The sequence below is a fragment of the Staurois parvus genome, unplaced genomic scaffold (assembly GCF_062004578.1).
Source record: "Staurois parvus isolate SC_StPar_1 unplaced genomic scaffold, SC_StPar_1.0 ptg001192l, whole genome shotgun sequence".
Classification (NCBI taxonomy): Eukaryota; Metazoa; Chordata; class Amphibia; order Anura; family Ranidae; genus Staurois; species Staurois parvus.
In genome coordinates this window covers 4,725,001-4,743,894 of record NW_028318988.1, presented here as the reverse complement: position 1 = coordinate 4,743,894, position 18,894 = coordinate 4,725,001, and positions in this window count along the sequence as shown.

Genomic DNA, 18,894 nt, shown 5'->3' with positions numbered 1-18,894 from the left:
TCTGGTCTCCCCGGACCCTGCATTCACTATATCTGATCTCCCTGGACCCCGCATTCACTATATCTGGTCTCCCCGGTTCCTGAATTCACTATATCTGGTCTCCCCGGACCCTGCATTCACTATATCTGATCTCCCTGGACCCCGCATTCACTATATCTGGTCTCCCCGGACCCTGAATTCACTATATCTGGTCTCCCCGGACCCTGCATTCACTATATCTGATCTCCCTGGACCCCGCATTTACTATATCTGGTCTCCCAGGACCCTGCATTTACTATATCTGGTCTCCCCAGACCCCGCATTCACTATATCTGGTCTCCCCGGACCCTGCATTCACTATATCTGGTCTCTCAGGACCCTGCATTCACTATATCTGGTCTCACAGGACCCTGCATTCTCTATATCTGGTCTCCCCGGACCCTGAATTCACTATATCTGATCTCCCCAGATCCTGCATTCATTATATCTGATCTCCCAGGACCCCGCATTCACTATATCTGATCTCCCCGGACCCTGCATTCACTATATCTGGTCTCCCAGGACCCCACATTCACTATATCTGATCTCCCGGGATCCTGCATTCACTATCTGCTCTCCCAGAACCCTGAATTTACTATATCTGGTCTCCCAGGACCCCGCATTCACTATGTCTTGTCTCCCAGGATCCTGCATTCACTATATCTGGTCTCCTAGGACCCTGCATTCTCTATATCTTGCCTCTCAGGACCCTGAATTCACTATATCTGGTCTCCAGGACCCGGCATTCACTATATCTGGTCTCCCAGGACCCCGCATTCTCTATATCTGGTCTCCCCAGACCCTGCATTCACTATATCTGGTCTCCCAGGACCCCACATTCACTATATCTGATCTCCCAGGACCCAGCATTCACTATATCTGGTCTCCCCGGATCCTGCATTCACTATATCTGGTCTCCCCGGACCCTGCATTCACTATATCTGGTCTCCCCGGACCCCGCATTCACTATATCTGATCTCCCAGGACCCCGCATTCACTATATCTGGTCTCCCAGGACCCTGCATTCACTATATCTGATCTCCCAGGACCCTGCATTCACTATATCTGATCTACAGTACACAGGACATGGAAATGCACTTATTTTAGTAAATATAAACTGATAAATATCTTTTATCATCAGCAGTATATATAGCAGTCTTGTGACTTCTATCAGTGTCCAGCAGAGCACAGGTTAAAGCTTGTAGGAAGAGTTTTCATTCTCCCTTATGAGGCTCCAGGACCCCTGACCTCTGTCTGTACAGACTGATTGGCCCTGTGCTGATCACATGCACTCTCCCAAGGAAAAAAAAACTCTCTAGCAATACACACCTAACTGAGCAATTTCAGCTTGCCCCCAAGGCTCTGTTCTATCAGCAGATGGATTGGGGACAGTAGAAGAAGGAAAGGATGAGAGAAGACAGGATCAAACAGCCTTTTAACACAAGAATTAACCCAATAGGTTCCACAGTGAGTATAACAAGCATGCTTTACTGCATATACAGACTGATTGTACTGCTGTGGGTTTAGTAACACTTTAACGCCATACATTTATTTTTAGTGGCGGGGCTTTTTGGGCTGCTTGTTTTGTCTATGGGAGGAGAAAAGCACATTTACTTACCTGGTCCTCTGCGCTCACCCATGCTCCAGCAGTGGACTGTCCCTTGGAGTCATTATGTCTAGTGGAGAGCAATGGACCCTGCATTGGTCTTGATGACTTCAATACCTTAGACAGCTGGAGAATGAGGAAGAAGACCGGTCTAGCAGCACGAAGGAGCAAAGGATCGGGTAAGTAAATCTGCTTTTCTGTGTCCCATAGTCCTATGTATATGAGCTGGTAACCCTTGCAGGAGGGAATAGCCCCAGTACTCCTTGTGACCTACAGGTACGCTTATCAAAAAGTTTACCTGTAGTTAAAATGAATATCTCCTAAACACGCACCATTTAGGAGATATCCGCTTGGTTTGCAACCCATTATATCACTGGTGCATGTGCACTGCGCTCTGATCGAGAGCACAGTGAATGTGCCGTCAATCCAGAGCTCTGTGACATGGCCAAAACTCCCGTGCGCATGCGTGGGAGTGACATCACGGCAGCTCGGCCATTCGAACAGCTGAAGTCGGCGAAACCCCAGAAGGAAGACTAGGTGAAGATGGAATGCACATTATGCCATTGACATGCTGGAGAACCAGATTTTTTCTTTGTGACTTTACTACCGCTTTAATGATCTCTACAAAGCACTGTGTGAAGGCTGTCCATGCTACATCACAGAGTGTCATGACTTCTAGAAAATCCATCCTGTCTATTGAACCAGGATATCTGCTTAGAGCATTGCCACATGTTCAGAGTGGTCCTGTCATCACATATATTCTTTTCTTTTACATTGCATGTAATGTGTCACAATGTGTAACAATCTGAAGTATTTATTACCCATCACATACATCACAGTACTCCCCCTGACAATGCTTCATCTGCTTTTCTCTCCAGACCAATGGCACCATATCTGTTCAGGCATCAATCGGGGGTCACCATTTACTTCTGGGAGTGAGATGCCGGCTCAGAGATGACTCAATCATGTCAATCCCAATGCCTGTGCCTTATAAATTACACTGTACAAGCCGATCTCCCATTGCTACTTGCGGGGCTCCACTGTCAGTTTGACGGTTGGGTCTCATTCTGTATATTAGGAGTTTTACGGGACTCACGTGACAGGTTCATCTTTGTTTCAGGAGTAGTGCATGATTTGGCTGTTTGTTTGTCTATTGGGTACTGCTCTTTGACTCAAGAGCCAAGTGGGATTTGCCTGTTGGTTAAACAGTTGAGTCCCTCTTTCTTTCAGGAGTACTGTGGGATTTGGCTGTTGGTTTGGCGGTTGGGTTCCTCTTTGTTTCAGGAGTACTGTGGGATTTGGCTGTTGGTTTGGTGGTTGGGTTCCTCTTTGTTTCAGGAGTAGTGCGGGATTTGGCTGTTTGTTTGTCTATTGGGTACTGCTCTTTGACTCAAGAGCCCAGTGGGATTTGCCTGTTGGTTAGACAGTTGAGTCCCTCTTTGTTTCAGGAGTACTGTGGGATTCGGCTGTTGGTTTGGTGGTTGGGTTCCTCTTTGTTTCAGGAGTACTGTGGGATTTGGCTGTTGGTTTGACAGTTGGGTTCCTCTTTGTTTCAGGAGTACTGTGGGATTTGGCTGTTGGTTTGACAGTTGGGTTCCTCTTTGTTTCAGGAGTACTGTGGGATTCGGCTGTTGGTTAGACAGTTGAGTCCCTCTTTGTTTCAGGAGTACTGTGGGATTCGGCTGTTGGTTTGACAGTTGGGTTCCTCTTTGTTTCAGGAGTACTGTGGGATTCGGCTGTTGGTTAGACAGTTGGGTTCCTCTTTGTTTCAGGAGTACTGTGGGATTCGGCTGTTGGTTTGACAGTTGGGTTCCTCTTTGTTTCAGGAGTACTGTGGGATTCGACTGTTGGTTTGACAGTTGGGTTCCTCTTTGTTTCAGGAGTACTGTGGGATTCATCTGTTGGTTTGACAGTTGAAAAGACATAAAAATCCTCCTGCGCTAGTAAAGGAAGTGAACCCTATTGTAAAGCTGCCAACACTCTAAACTGATACCCAAACAGTGTCAACCAATAATAATAAATACAGTGTAGCGCTTCTTTAAATAAATGAATAATAGATAAGTGTATACAAATAAACACACAATACAGTCCCAAAAAACAATGTGCCTCGGTCACCTAAGTGACTAATAAAAGTGATACCACAACAATATAAATGTACACAAAATACAGTAATAAATAATTATTGTGCCATGGTCACTTGGGTGACCTATACAAGTGATACCTACAAAAAAACAATAACAAAGACCCCTATAAAAACGGGGATGAAAACAAACACGTGATAGTGCCACTCCAAATCACATACAAACACACAGGATGTTCTAACAGTCCATAAAATTAATAGGTGCTTCATATAAACATGCAACTTGCAAATGGTGTATGAAGATCTTGTGAAAGTGTCAGCACACTTCTTCCACTGTGGCTACAATTCCTTCTCACCTTCTTTTGGTGACCCCAAAGGACCAGAAAGCCTTCAGGATCACGCTGGATCCTTTACAATCCCGGCTGATATCAATCCACCTGCAATTTCTCTCCAAAACAATCTCCAGGTCCCTCAGATAGGATATTCTGCAGAATATGTATCTCACCACCAGGGGCGGACTGACCATTTGGAAACTCGGGCACTGCCCGAGGGCCCGGGGTCAGTAGGGGGCCCCATGAGATGCCCCTGGTACCTTTTTCATAGGCTTTTTTGAGTTTGGGCAAGGACACAGGGGCCCCATGATCCCCTATTGCCCGGGGGCCCCATGAGTTGTCAGTCCGCCCCTGCTCACCACCACAGTGACCAACAAAAGAGATCCTCCATAGTGTAGTATTTAGTAGGCAAAACTCCTTTATTTAGTAAATATCAATACACTCACATTTAATGCAGTACCCCTACCTCTCCTGATGTATAGGTGCACTGCATGCGTGTGGGACTTCCTAGGTGTGCCAAGATGGCATCCAACACCGGAAGTGCTTCACCGCGTACCGAAAGCTGCATATCGGCTCATTTTGAATGAGCAGCGCACATTAATTGTGGTCACATGCACTGCTCTATGCACACTACAAATCCCATAGTCCATAGCACATAGTCCATAGTCCATTTCAGGAGCAAGCAAGAGGCGATGGCTACGTTCTTACATACAGTGAGACCATGGAGAAAGAATGTAGCCCCCCCCCCAGGATAATGATGTAAATATACATATTTTTATATACTTTTTATTGAAAGATAATCTGGAAAATACATAAACATATACTGTATGATCTCGGACATAGCACATGTATTTAGGAGCATTGCTAAAATACAACAGGATGGGGCTAGAAGATCTTTCATTTTATATACACTGCTCAAAAAAATTAAAGGAACACTTTGGAAACACATCAGATCTCAATGGGGAAAGATCTCCTGCTGGATCTCTATACTGACATGGACAGGGTAATGTGTTAGGAACGAAAGGACGCCCCATCGTTTGATGGAAATGAAAATGATCGACCTACAGAGGACTGAATTCAAAGACACCCCGAAAATCAAAGTGAAAGAATTATGCAGCAGGCAAGTCCTATTTGCTGATATTTCATTGCAGCAACTCAGAATGGTCCTCAGTAGTTTGTATTGCCCCTACGTGACTGTATGCATGACTGACAACGTCGGTGGAGGCTCCTAATGAGACGATGGATGGTGTCCTGCGGTATTTCCTCCCAGATCTGGACCAGGACATCACTGAGCTCCTGGACAGTCTGAGGTGCAACCTGGCGGCGTCAGATGGACCGAAACATGATATCCCAGAGATGTTCTATTGGACTTAGGTCAGGTGAGTGTGGTATCAATTCCTTCTTCCTCCAGGAACTGTCTGCATACTATCACCACATTGGGGCATTGTCGTGCACCAGGAGGAACCCCAGGACCCCATGCACCAGTGTAGGGTCTGACAATGGGTTCAAGGATTTAATGCTGATAACTAATGGCAGTCAGGGTGCCATTATCTAGCCTGTAGAGGTCTGTGCATCCCTCCATGGATATGCCTCCCCAGACCATCACTGACCCACCACCAAAACAGTCATGCTGAACAATGTTACAGGCAGCATAACATTTTCCATGGCTTCTCCAGACCCTTTCACGTCTGTCACATGTGCTCAGGGTGAACCTGCTCTCATCTGTGAAAAGCACAGGGGCGCTAGTGGTAGACCTGCTAATTCTGGTGTTCAATGGTAAATGCCATTCACACTCTATGGTGTCAGGCAGTGAGCACAGGGGCCACTAGAGGACTTCAGGCCCTCAGGCCACCCTCATGAAGTCTGTTTCTGATTGTTTGGTCAGAGACATTCACACCAGTGGCCTGCTGGAGGTCATTTTGTAGGGTTCTGGCAATGCTCATCCTGTTCCTCCTTGTAGAAAGGAGCAGATACTGGTCCTGCTGATGGGTTAAGGACCTTCTATGGTCCTGTCCAGCTCTCCTAGAGTAATTGCCTGTCTCCTGGAATCTCCTTCATGCTCTTGAGACTGTGCTGGGAGACACAGCAAACCTTCTGGCAATGGCATGTATTGATGTGCCTTCCTGGAGGCGCTGGACTGCCTGTGCAACCTCTGTAGGGTCCAGGTATCGCCTCATGCTACCAGTAGTGACACTGAAAGGTTTTGGCTTTAGCTTTACTTCAAGGTGGGCATGGTCAGATGACTGCCAGACTTTAAATTATCCATAAAACATACTCTATATTACAACTGAATATAAAACAATAAAACACACAAGAGAAAAAAAATATAACTTTTAAAAACATTTAAAATGTAAGTTCAGTTGTCCAAAAAATCTAAACACACTGTGCATAGTGTGCTAAATCTAACTACCAGCCAGAGCTTCTTCTCCTACTTCTCCTTCTCTTCTTTCTCCTTCTTTTTCTCCTTGATGATTGATGCAGATGATTTACATTTAGCATTTACATTACAACTACCAGCCAGAGCTTCTCCTTCTTCTCCTTTCTCCTCCTTCTTCTCCTTGATGATTGATGCAGATGATAGCATTTACATTACAAAACATGCAGGCATAACTGAATATCAATTTATTTAAATTAATCATAAAACATATATTACAATTGAATATAAAACAATGAAACACACAAGAGAAAAAAACACAACTCTTAAAAGCATTTAAAAAGTTCAGTTGTCCAAAAAAAATCTAAACACACTGTGCATAGTGTGCTAAACCTACCTACCAGCCAGGGCTTCTCCTTCTTCTCCTTCTTCTCATTCTCCTTCTCCTCCTCCTTCTCCTTCACATTCTTCTTCTTCACATTTTCCTTCTTCACATTTTCCTTCTTCTCTTTTTCCTTTTTCTCCTTCTTCTTCACCTTTGTCTTCTTCTCCTTCTTCACATTCTTCTTCTCCTTCTTCTCCCTCCCTAACCCTCTCCTCGTTTTCCTTCTTCCCCTTCTCAGTATTCCCCTTCTTCTCCTTCTCCTCCTTCTACTCTTTTTCCTTCACCTTCACCTTCTTCTCTTACTCCTCCTTCTCCTTCTTCTCTTCCTTCTCATTTTTCTCCTTCTTATTCTTCTACTTTTTCTCCTTCACCTTCTCCTTCTTCACCTTCTTCTCTTTCTCCTCCTTCTTCTCATTTCACTCCTTCTCCTCCTCCTTCTGCTTCTCCCTCTTCTTCTTCTCCTCCTCCTTTTCCTCTTTTTTTCTCCTCCTTCTTCTCCTCCTTCTTCTCCTGCTCCTCCATCTCCTTCTTCTTCTCATTCTCCTTCACCTCCTTCTTATTCACATTCTCCTTCTTCTCCTCCATCTCTTCTTCTCCTCCTTTTTCTCCTTCTCCTCCTTCTTCTTCTTCTTCTCCACCTTCTCCTTTTCTTCCTTCTTCTCCTTCTCTTTCTCCTCCTTCTTCTTTTCTTCTTCTTTCTTCTCCTCCTCCTTCTCCCCCCCCCTCCTCCTTCTGATGCTCCTCCTGCTTCTCCTTCTTCTCCTTCACCTCCTTCTCCTTCTTCTCCTCCTTATTCTTCTTCTCCACCTTCTCATTTTCCTCCTTCTTCTCCTTCTCTTTCTCCTCCTTCTTCTTCACTTCTCCCTTCTTCTCCTCCTCCTTCTCCCCCCCTCCTCCATCTGATCCTCCTCCTGCTTCTCCTTCTTCTCCTTCACCTCCTTCTCCTTCTTCTCTCTCTTCTCCTCCTTCTTCTCCTTCTCCTCCTAATTCTCATTCTTTTCCTTCTTCTTCTCCTTCTTCTTCACCATCTTCTTCTACTTCTCCTAATTCTCCTTCTTCTCCTTCTCTTACAGCACCCCCTAGTGGCACAGAAGGGATTGCTACTCTGTTCTTTTGGGCCTCACATGCAGTGTGCACTCTCTTCTGTTGTAGCCACTGAGCTCTTCATAGGTGAACCACCTATCATTAAAACAAAGTTTAATTCACCACATCTTACCAGTCACAATGAAAATGTGTAGTGGGCTTGCAAAGTTTTGATTTTTCATTTATCATCGATTTAAAGCTGGAATGAACCCATAACCAAACATGAACAGTAATATACAGTATTACAGCTACCAGTAATTAGATGTTGTGGCTGCACTCTTTTTTTTTTTAGGCTTTCCCCTCTCTTTTTTCACCTGGTGATCTGGTCATTAACACGCCTTCTGTATTAGAGCGCCCCCACTCTAGATGAAGGAGCACAGGAGGCTCAGCAGACAGCAGCATTGTCAGTCTGTTAAACATATTAGCAGATTTAAATACGCTAACAAATTGAAGATAAACTCCAGCTCATACTTTATAATCAGTTACAGCAAACATTTGTTTTTTATTTTGGGACAAGCTGATCATTGTAAGGCTTCCTGTCAGTGGTCAGAGAGCTTGTTCTTTTGAAAAACAGACTTACTGGTCAGATCACCAGGTGGTAATAGAATTATTAATATACAGGATTTATATAGCAGAGAGAAAGCCTAAAAAAAGAAAACAAATGCAGCCATCACATCTAAGAATTGGTAAGCTGCAATATTATAAATGTTTGCTTTTGGGTTTAAGTTGTAGCAATTAATCCTCTGAGCTGCTGATGATTTTGTGAAAAGAAGTCATCACGTCTGTACCAACTGATCACATGATCAATGAGTCTGTATAGCCATTTTGTACAGAAATGGATGAGTCTGGAGGTCATCACCTGCTTTTCTGCACCCTGTCCGTGGTACTGAAAGAGGAGAGAAAACCAAGGCAGCTTTTTTACATCTAGACATCAATCGTACTCGAGGTAAACAGAATAATTAGTTTGCAAGCCTTCCAGTTATCTCCAAAGACATCCTGGAAAAGGAAAGAAAGATGGCGGCATATATTCAAACCATGGGGTACGCTACGCCTACTTATTCACCAAAAAAGTGTCAAAAATAAATATAAACAAAGAGACAGATTTTGTCAAGTCTCTAAGCCCGGGTTCACACTGAATATGATTTTGAAATCGTGAGGCTTCATTTGAAGTCGCACGATTTCAAAGTCGCATGTGAGTGCGACTTCAGGTGCAACTTGTAAGACATCATGCACAGATGTCAATGCAGATTGCATTAGAAATCAGCAAAAGTGGTGCAGGAACTAATTAGAATTGTTCCATTGCAGATCATAGGGTGTGACTTGTCATTGGTGTGAACAGGGCCTTATTAAAAAAAACAAAACAATGTCCCAAGAAGTAAATCCAGTGTCAATAACAATCAACAGTGCTGACCCGGGATAAAAAAACAGGTCTGTACACAGCACTTGCCTCCCAGCGTCTAACCCCGTCCCTTTGTTTATTTACTATCGTACTGGGTAACGGAGCTGTCAATCTACAGGTGCCTAGCAAAGTTAAAAAAAGCAAAGGGATAGAGCCACCTACTGTCACCAGTGACCACTCCCCTTTGCTTATTTACCATCGTACTGGGTAATGGAGCTGTCAGTCCATGGGTGCCTAGCGAGGTAAAAAAAAAAAGGGATGTGGCCACCCACTGTCACTGGTGACCACTCCCCTTTGCTTATTTACTGTCATACTGGGTAACGGAGCTGTCAGTCCACGAGTGCCAAGCGAGGTAAAAAAACAAAGGGGTGGATCCACCCACTGTCACCGGTGACCACTCCCCTTTGCTTATTTACCGTCGTACTGGGTAATGGAGCTGTCAGTCCACGGGTGCCTAGCGAAGTTAAAAAAACAAAGGTGTGGAGCCACCCACTGTCACCGGTGACCACTCCCCTTTGCTTATTTACCACCGTACTGGGTAACGGAGCTGTCAGTCCACGGGTGCCTAGCGAGGTAAAAAAACAAAGGGGTGTGGCCACCCACTGTCACTGGTGACCACTCCCCTTTGCTTATTTACTGTCGTAATGGGTACTGGAGCTGTCAGTCCACGGGTGCCTAGCCAGGTAAAAAACCAAAGGGGTGGAGCCACGCACTGTCATCGGTGACAGGCGTGGGGAGCTGTGTTCATCCTGATTGACGCTGGATTTACTTCAGGTAATATTGTTTCTGATTTTTTTTTTTTCAATAAAGGACTTGTCAAAAACTGTCTGTTTTTATTTATTTTTTACCTTTTTTTGATGAATGAGTAGCGGTACCATGTACCCCATATTCATTCACATAGGAAGGGGGCCAGTATCTGGGATTCCCCTTGTTAAAGGGGGCTTCCAGATTCTGAAAAGCCCCCCCTGCATGCACACCCCCACAACCACCTCCCAGGGTTGTGGGGAAGAGGTCCTTGTCCCCATCAACATGGAGACAAGGTGCCTTTGGGGGGGTGCCTCCCCACTCCAAAGCACCCCCCCATGCTGAGGGCATGTGACCTGGTATGGTTCAGGTGGGGGCACTTGCTCATCCCCCCCTTTCATGACCTGCTGGGTTGCATGCTCGGATAAGTGTCTGGTATGGATTTTGGGGGAGACCCCAAGTCATTTTTGAAAATTAACTTTTGCGTGAGGTACCCCTTAAAATCTATACCAGAACCTAAGGGTATGTTATAGATTAGGGGGGCCCCACAATTGTTTTTTTTTTTTAAGAATTTTTCAATGTCGACATTGTTTATATTCTGCTGTCAGCAGGGAATCCCACTGACAGCAGATGAGTCATGGTTGTTAACTACACCCTTGGCATCAGAGATACCGCTCTCTCTTGGTTCTCATCCTACCTATCCCGACGCTCCTTCAGTGTCAACTACAATGGTGCCACCTCCCTCTCCCTCCCCCTCTCTGTTGGGGTCCCCCAAGGCTCTGTCTTTGGACCCCTTCTCTTCTCCATCTACACCTCCTCCCTGGGTAAACTCATACACTCCCACGGCTTCAACTATCACCTCTACGCTGATGACACCCAGATCTACCTCTCCACCCCTCTCCTCACCCCCACTATCTCCGCCCCTATCACTCACCTCCTAAATGACATCTCAGACTGGATGTCGCTACATTTCCTCAAGCTCAACCTCTCCAAAACCGAGCTCCTCGTCTTTACCCCCTGCCCGCACCCCCCCCCCCATCCTATCCATCATCACCAACAACTTCACTATCACTCCCGCCCCGCAAGCCAAAGTCCTTGGCGTCATTCTTGACTCGAACCTCTCCTTCCAACCGCATGTTAAATCACTCACAAACACATGCAGGCTCCATCTTCGCAACATTGCCAAGATACGTGCCTTCCTCACCCCAGACACCACTAAACTTCTAGTACACTCCCTCATCATCTCACGCCTGGACTACTGTAATTCTCTTCTCACCGGCCTACCCAAGTGCAGGCTCTCCCCGCTCCAGACCATCCTGAACTCAGCGGCTAGACTCATCCACCTCACCACTCGCTCCACCTCTGCCACCCCCCTCTGCCTCTCCCTCCACTGGCTCCCGATTGCCCAACGCATCAAATTTAAACTTCTAACCCTGACCTACAAAGCTGTTCACAACACTGCCCCTGACTACCTCACCAACCTGATCCCCAAGTACCGCCCTACCCGTACCCTTCGCTCCTCACTGGACCTCCTTCTATCCTGCTCCCTGGTCTCCTCCTCCCATGCACGACTGCAGGACTTCTCCAGGTCCTCCCTCATCCTCTGGAACTCACTGCCCCAATCCATCAGACTGTCGCCTTCCCTCTTCACATTCAGGCGCTCCCTCAAAACCCATCTCTTCAGGGAAGCCTACCCCACCCTCACCTAACGGCCATTCTCCCTCTTTCCTCCCACCCCTCATTCCCCTCAGCCACTTCCTACTGTACCTTTACCCCCTCCCTCCTAGATTGTAAGCTCGAAAGAGTAGGGCCCTCTTACCCCTCGTACGTTGTTGATATTGTTGTACTGTGCCATGTATTGTCCCCCCCTCTATTGTACAGCGCTGAGCAAACCCTTTGGCGCTATATAAACTCGATGTAATAATAATAATAATAATACACCACGGCCAGCTTGCCGGCCGGCTCCTTGACACCCAGCTATTCTTCACACAGATGTCAGATCAGTCAATTCATTTTCAACGGATTCAAATTGTAATCATTCCGAAAATTTGGAATTCATTCGGAAATGAATAAACAAAGCTAAACTAAATGAATTCTGAAAATGAATAATGAAACAAACCTAGTAACCTAACAAATCTATGCAAAACGAAATGAAACCATTTTTTCCATTCTGCACACGTCTGTTACATTGGTGGGTTGAAATCCATGTTCAGGAAGAAAATGCCAAAGCTCATCTTGCCTACACATAGGGAGAAAAAAATGTACCATCTGGAAGGAATGCAGTAGAGGACCTTTTAACTACTTTTCCAGAAAGTGGCAGGATCCTCTTTCATGGCCAACGAGGCATGGATCATCTGGTCAGGGGAAAGAGGACCAATGGTGGTGGTAGCTGCTCAAGGGAGGCTTCAAAGTCCTTTGATGCTCATCTCTTTGGCCTGACTACTGAGGGACAGCATCTAAACCTATGATCTCTGATTGTACAGGGTCAGGTATGGATGTGGACAACCTTAGAATAGATGCCCTCCGTTACCTTTAGGTGTCAAGGACTGATCACTGGCCAGAGCTTGTCCAGTATCCAATGTGCTTTTAGAATTTAGGGCAACAAGTGGTTTTGTGAGAGCAGGTGGTTTTGAGCTTGAGGATACTTACCTTGATGCGATGGTGATATTGTTATATATATTTTTTAATCACCCGGCTATAACATATTTATGTGCTTTGTTTGCTTTTATCTCTTCTGCACCAGCTTCATCACCCTTGTTCATTAACCCCTTCACGCCTTAGAGTAAAACAAATCTTAATGCCTAAGCACAATTTTGCAATGTTGACATGTGTCAGTAAAACTGTACATATCACAGCTACTTTGTACATCCGGGTGAATTATATCTTGTTTTTGTTTCAAGACAAATTGGGCTTTCATTTGGTGGTAAATGGAAAATGGATATCTCCTGATTTTTTTTAATTACCAAAAGAAAACTGGCTCAAAATAGTAAAAAAAAATATATTTTTTTAAGTTAGCTGTGTGTTTGTTTTTACTACCATATGTAAAATAAAGCAAAGTGAGCGCTCCAGATAAAGCAGCTATTGCACTAAGGTAACCAGAAAAAACCTCTGTCAAATATTAAATAAGGAGTGCAGCGCTAAATTCAAACTAAAGTGAACTAGTAAATATAAATGACAGATTAAACTCAGAAGTCAAAAGTTCATAAAAGTTCATAAATGATAATGGTAATATAGGATCCCAACCGCAGCGATAATCAGGTGCTTGGAAGGTATAGTAAAATTGCGCACTCACCAGATGCGCATTGAATATGCGCATATAAATAAATCCGACACTATCCACTTATGGGAGCGGGATATGCCAGGCATATGGAAAACCTCATTCTAGGTATGGCACAGCAGAATTTATTGGGCTGGGTAAATGGTCTACTCATCCAGAGGTCCCCTTTAAGGATGGATGGGTCTGCAGACTGTGTTACAGGAATTCCCTCCTCTGGGTACTTGAATGGGCCAGGATCATGAGAAGGCTCATCTGCTGAGCGATCTCAGTGGCCACCATGGCCAGAGGAGGGAATCCCTGTAACACAGGCTGCAGACCCATCCATCCCTAAAGGGGACCTCTGGATGAGCAGACCATTTACCCAGCCCAAGAAATTCTGCTGTGCTGTTCCATACCTAGAAGGAGGTTTACCACACGCCTGGCATATCCCGCTCCCATAAGTGAATCGTGTTGGAATTATTTATATGCGCATATTCAATGCGCATCCGGTGAGTGTGCAATTTTACTATACCTTCCAAGCATAAGCATCTGATTATCGTTGGGATCCTATATTACCATTATCATTTATGAACTTTTATGAACTTTTGATTTCTGAGTTTAATCTGTCATTTATATTTACTAGTTTACTTTAGTTTGAATTCAGCTCTGCACTCATTTACTTTTTACTGCCATAACCTACCACCAAAGAATAACCCAAAATAAATTTTCCAGCTCTTGACAATCGAAGCAATACCATATATGTGTATGTTATTTGTTGTGTGTACCCATAGTACAGTCCAGAAACAATAGTGCACATTTTTGTTTACCTAAAGCACACTGACACTAACTGACACTGATACCAATTTTTTTTTTTAAATAAATATTCTGACCTTTGACCTTTGACCATGACCTTGACCCAAACACTTACCCTGGAACTGGACTAGATCAAACCTTGATCTAGGTATTTTTTCTTAATTTTTTAATATTTATTTATTTTTATTTTTTTTTTAACAAACATAAGGGGGCCAGGCTGTACAGTGACTGATCACTGTGATACCCAATCCAAGGCTATCACAGCGATCATGTGACCTGGAATTGGGAGTCCTGGGTCCTGATCATTAGAACGGGACCTGAGGCTCTCAGTGACTGTTGGGAATGGAATTGCCAATGGTGGTGGGACTCACCTGCCTTGTGGGCTGCAGTACCAGGGCTGGCCAGCGGGTGCTCTCAGCAACCAGAAGCTCACTCCTGCAGTCAGCCATCACCTGAGGCTGATTGCAGGAAGTGTATTTAAGGAATAGCCAGACCTGCAGTCAGTGCCCTGATCCTCTGTACCGCGCTGCCCGTGAGTTACTGAACCCGGCTTGTGACCCTGACTATTCTCTGCCTGCTCCTCCGGTACCTCACTGCCCGCACGTTGCTGACCTGGCCTGCCTGACTACGCCTGACACTACCTAGACGATCCATCCATCCCGCACGGATCCAGTCACTACTGTCCAAACCTGCCAGCCCCTTCACACCAGGCTTTCCCCCGGTACATACCCTCGGCGGACCCCTCTACCACAGTTGGGTGCACTCAGGGGCCGCGACCTGGTCTCAGTCCTGCGCCAAGTCCATCCCCACCATCAGGGGCTCTGGTGAAAAGGCAGACTGGGGCTTAGACTCCGCGCCCTGGGGAATCCTGTTCTGTGGGTCACTAGAGATCCCGCCGGGTGGTGCCTGACAGTACATTGCGGCCCGCCTGACCATCCCACCTCTCCAGCCCTGAGTACGCCTGTGTTCCTGAAGCCTGCTACTTCCCTGTGTCAGTCCACACATTTCTGGTCACACCCAGATCCCTGACAGTGACACTGCGGTCTTTATGCTTGGAGCGTGCAGTGCGCCCCCAGCAGAAAGACAGGTACGCAAATATGCGGCCTCACGGAAAAAAACCCAGTTCTGTGAGGCCTCATATTTGTGTGACGTCAACACGAAGGGGTTAAAGAGTAGCACCCTCCTAGATAGGTGCTAAGATTAGGTAAATTTAGTATTGGCTTACCGCATCCAGTGGAGCTGCAGTTTGTTTGATAGAGAAATTTAGTTGTGGCCCGGTGTATCCATTGTGGCTGTTTCATTATTCTGGACTGTTCTGTGTTTCACTTGCTGAGGATTCGATTGCTCTCTCTGTTTTCTGGAGAACTGTGGATTGTTCTGGAACATAGGTGTGGAGCAAGGCAAATTGGCAGCATGAATATTTATACAGCCCTGGCCAATCCCTGGGAGGGTAGCCCAGATGGCTGCTGGGAGTCTGTATAAATACTCTGAGACACATAGCTGCCTGATCTTTTTTCCTTGGAAGAAGATGGCAGCCCAAGGAAGGCTTATTGCCCCCTTAGGCCATCTTGCCGTGTACTTGTGGGGTGCTGAGGTCTCAGGTGGGCGATTTTGGATAGAGGCAATCAATGTTCCAGGAACATTTGTGAGTACAGATTAGTGAGAGGGATCCTAGAGACTTTGGGATGGTGCCACCCCACTGGTGCTAGAGAGTCAGCTGCGTGCGTGAAAAGAAAGAGAACATCGGCTGGTGTCCTCAAGAGCTCAGTCCATTTAGTTCTTTGTGGAGGGACTCCGCTCAAATTGCTCAAAAGAGGAAATTCTTGTCTTTAGCTACTATTACAAAGCCAAGTCCACTGACCGCATTTACAAGGACTTTGCTTGCAGTTGTTGAGCTGAAGAGTGGCAGTGATTGTGTGCCTGGCTGCGGGCAACTGTTGAGAAAAGAAACCATGGGCATCTTTCTAGTGGCTCCTACAGGGGTAGCACTACAAAATGAACTACAGAAATCACTGTTCTGCTCTCTCTATGGGCATTACGGAGGAAAAAGACTTATGTGGTTTTGCTGGTTACATTGTGTGCACTATTTTTTGTATTTTTATGGTTACCACTGATGCAAGCTTGCCAGAATTACCATCTCATGGTTCCTCTACATTTCCAGTCCGGGGCTTTGGCACTGTTAGTGACACCATAGCGGCTACTCAGTTGTAAAATTTCTCATCATGGTCCTTGTTTACTACATTTTGGTCTATTCCAGTTTTCCATCAACCAAGAATATTTGTGGCCATTCTCTACTTTGGTAAATAATGCCATCTAACCACAAAGTTTTGATAAACAGCGGAAGGAAAATGATAAATGGTTTTCAAATTTGTTTACAAATAAATCTGTGAAAAGTGTGGCGGCACTTGTATTCAGCCCCCCGGAGTCAATACTTTGTAGGACCCCTTTTGGCTGCAACTCCAGCTGCAAGTCTTTGTGGGGATTTCTCTACCAGCTTTGCACATCTAGAGAGGGACATTTTTTCCCATTCTATTTTTCAAAATCGCTCAAGCTCTGTCAGATTGGATGGAGAGTGTCTGTGAACACCAATTGTCAAGTCTTGCCACAAATTCAGGTCTAGACTTTGACTGGGCCATTCTAACACATGAATATGCTTTGATCTAAACCATTCCATTGTAGCTCTGGCTGGATGTTTCGGGTCGTCCTGCTGGAAGGTGAACCTCCATTCCAGACTCAAGTCTTTTGCAGACTCTAACAGATCGCCCTTTATTTGGCTCCATCCATCTTCCCATCAACTCTGACCAGCTTCCCTGTCCCTGCTGAAGAAAAGCATCCCCACAACATGATGCTGCCACCACCATGTTTCACGTTGGGGATGGTGTGTTCAGGGTGATGTGCATTGTTAGTTTTCTGCCATACATAGTGTTTTGCTTTTAGGCCAAAAAGTTAAATTTTGGTCTCCTCTGACCAGAGCCCCTTCTTCCACATGTTTGCTGTGTCCCCCACATGGCTTCTCACAAACTGCAAACAGGACTTCTTATGGCTTTCCTCCAACAATGGCTTTCTTCTTACCACTCTTCCATAAAGGTCAGATTGGTGGAGTGCACAACTAATAGTTGTCCTGTGGACAGATTCTCCCACCTGAGCTGTGGATCTCTGCAGCTCCTCCAGAGTTCCCATGGGCCTCTTGGCTGCTTCTCTGATGAATGCTCTCCTTGCCTGACCTGTCATTTTAGGTGGATGGCCATGTCTTGGTAGGTCTGCAGTTGTGCCATACTCTTTCCATTTTTGAATGATGGATTGAACAGTGAGATGTTCTTGGGATATTTTATTATAAGCTAACCCTGCTTTACACTTCTCCACAACTTTATCCCTGACCTGTCTGGTGTGTTCCTTGGCCTTCATGATGCTGTTTGTTCATTAATGTTCTCTAACAAACCTCTGAGGGCTTCACAGAATAGCTGGATTTATTCTGAGATTATATTACACACAGGTGGACTCTATTTACTAATTAGGTGACTTCTGAAGGCAATTGATTCCACTAGATATTAGTTAGAGGTATCAGAGTAAAGGGGGCTGAATACAAATGCACGCCACAGTTTTCACATATTTATTTGTAAAGAATTTTGAAAACCATTTATCGTTTTCCTTCCACTTCACAATTATGTGCCACTTTGTGTTGGTCTATCACATAAAATCCCAATAAAATACGTTTACGTTTTTGGTTGTAACATGACAAAATGTGAAAAATTTCAAGGGGGATGAATACTTTTTCAAGGCTCTGTATGTAAGTTGTTTTTGTCGAGCATGTGTTCATATGAACACACTTATAAATTATACTTCTATGTACAATACAATGGACATCAAAGAGCTCACGTTTATTAAAGTGATAGTCAAGGTGTGTTTTTTTTTAAAATAATAAACCTGTCATAAAACAAAGATGTGCTAAAAACGCATGCAACCAATGCACATTACCCAGAGCTTATGTAAGAACGGTGAATGCAGCTAAGCTTTAGAGGTTAAATATAATTGTCATGAATAGCAATTGATATAATATTAATCACAGCAGTGCTTCAGGAGCGTTTCTGTGATTAAAGCGGAATTCCACCCATTTTTAAAAGTTGCTTCTATCTACATGCCCACCCGCAGTGTATTCCTAAATGGATATTAATATATATTTTTTATATGTCTGAATACCTTATTTTTATCTGTGTATGCAGCACTTCTGGTCTGGCGGCGATGTCATCATAAGGTGATTCCCATGGACTCCTGGGATATCGGCGTCATCTACAGGGGCATATTTACCACAAGGCAAACAAGGCATTTGCCTATGGTGGCATATTTCAGGGGGGCAGCACTTCCCCCTAGAAGAAGGGATGGAAGAAGGAACATGCGTGCCATGGGAACCAGGTGGGATCTGAGAGAGGCTGCGGGCTACGTGATGGTGTATGTAGAGCCTGACCAGGGGCGGACTGACAACTCATGGGGCCCTCGGGCAATAGGGGACCATGGGGCCCCTGTGCCCTTGCCCAAACTCAAAAAAGCCTATGAAAAAGGTACCAGGGGCATCTCATAGGGCCCCCTACTGACCCCAGGCCCTCGGGCAATGCCCGAGTTTCCAAATGGTCAGTCGGCCCCTGAGCCTGACTCTCATTCCTAGGGGGCAAGGGTGTTGTTGGTCAAGAGATATACGGAAGAAAAACATATTTGAAATATATTTTAAAAATATTCTTCCCAAATGTATTGCCATATATTTGAAATGCTACAATTTGTCCCTATTCAATATATTTCAAAATATATTTCA